The sequence below is a fragment of the Balaenoptera borealis genome (assembly GCF_965194805.1).
Source record: "Balaenoptera borealis genome assembly, chromosome: 5".
In the NCBI taxonomy this organism is placed as follows: domain Eukaryota; kingdom Metazoa; phylum Chordata; class Mammalia; order Artiodactyla; family Balaenopteridae; genus Balaenoptera; species Balaenoptera borealis.
Genome location: NC_138862.1, coordinates 22,340,207 through 22,342,036, shown reverse-complemented (window position 1 = coordinate 22,342,036; position 1,830 = coordinate 22,340,207). Strand labels below are relative to the sequence as shown.

At 42.2% G+C, this 1,830-nt stretch overlaps 1 pseudogene across 1 annotated transcript; it reads left to right on the top strand.

The window, feature by feature from the left end:
* The first annotated feature begins 313 nt into the window (after positions 1–313).
* On the top strand, positions 314–858 carry LOC309628975 (multifunctional methyltransferase subunit TRM112-like protein pseudogene; annotated as a pseudogene). Its single transcript has one exon. The product of its transcript is annotated as a multifunctional methyltransferase subunit TRM112-like protein pseudogene (transcript).
* Positions 859–1,830: the final 972 nt, after the last annotated feature.

Genomic DNA, 1,830 nt, shown 5'->3' with positions numbered 1-1,830 from the left:
CACTAAACAATGCCTATTAAAATTTAAACTAAAAACTATCGACAAAGCATTCACTTTCTATCAAATCTACACTCTGCTCGACCCCCTATATACAATGCCCCATATTAATTTTCGAATTAGGGATTTGTAATAATCTGCAAATTTTTAAAGTATAATTTATCCCATTCTTGACAGTTAATCTTTATTTTGAACAGTTTTAACTGATATTCTTCCCATCAATTTTTTAAAAGACTCAGATATCATCCCTTATAAAATACTGAATTTAAGCTTACCATGCTTTATTGCGTATCACCTTCACATACCTGTTGTCATAATGTTCACTACCTCAGTTCCCATTCACATCTCAACCCACTGCAATCTCATTCCACTTACCACTGAAGTAGTTCTCACTAAGGTCACTAATAAATGCCTGCTGAGCTCGCATGTGCGGGGCTGGGGCCCCGTGGCTTCCCCCTACGCCTCCAGGCCACTGGGGTCCGCATCAACCCTGTGGAGTTCAACCCCGACTTCGTGGCTCGTATGATACCCAAAGTGGAGTGGGCGGCGCTTCTGGAGGCTGCCGACACCTTGCATCTGGTCGAGGTGCCCAAAGGCTGGAGGTGGATGTGCTGGAGGGCACCCTGCAATGCCCAGAGTCGGGACGTCTGTTCCCCATCAGCTGTGGGATCCCCAACATGCTGCTGAGTGATGAGGAAACTGAGACTTAAAAGCGTGCCAGGCCCCGGTTTTTCATTGTGAGCGTGCGTATCTTTGTTTACGTGTATATCCTGTTTGCTATTCCTATCCTGTGTATCCCCAACCCTTGGGCCAGTGACACACCAAACACAGTGTTCTTGAGCTCGGTATTATTTTTTTTTTCTCATTAAAGTGTCAAAACCAAAAAAAAAAAAAAAAAAATACGGGTGGCACCGCCGCTGCCGACTCCTCTCCATCCTTCCCCGGGACGAGGGGCTGCGCCCGCGGTCAGACCCTTCCAGGAGGGTTAAGCCAAGTAACTCTAGGTGTCCTTTTCACCATCCACTCGCTCCAAATATTCTTTCTCGATCAGAATGGCAATGCATTTCTTAATTAGGGACCCGAGGCTTGAATCTTGAAGACAGCTGGGTCAGTACTTCTCCAAGTGACTGCTGGTGCTTTAGAACCTTCCTCATTTTCATAATTCTCAAAATAGCCGCCTGCATCAGTAGTTTGCGGTCTTTCTCGATGTTTCTGTGTGTGGTTTCTTGTTCCTGCTTCTATTCCGTTTCCAATCTTTATTTGAATTTTAAGCAGATGCTCCACATTGAGCATACTTTTCATCTTCAAATTTTCTCTCTTTGGTTTTCATGTCAATGAAAACAACTCTTGTTGATACGGATTTTTAGGGCTACAGTGTAATGTGTATGAATCCAGTGTGACAAAATATATATTTAATTGACCACATAATGTCTTACGTCAACATAGAAGTAAGGTGGACCATACCTACTGCTTAATTTTAAGAAGAAACCCTACATAAATGTTTGTTACATAAGCCTTGGCCAATGGTTACTCTGTATTTGCTAATGACTTTCCAATTTATTATCTTGATGCACAGAAAGAGCTAAACAATTAAGAGCGTCAGCAAGGCTTTTGTGTCTACATTGTAATGGTGTTGGCAGAGGGTTAACAAAATTGTTCCTCTTCTGCATAAGAATTTTATTTTCAGTTAAATTTCCTAGCTTTGTTTCCCTAGAAACGGGTAAGGACGTTATTTGTCAACTAAGTTACTAAGCAACACTGCTTAAGGTAAAACGACTGCTTAATTGAAGGCTGACTTAAACCAAGGGACAATAAATACTTGATAGGAAGCCC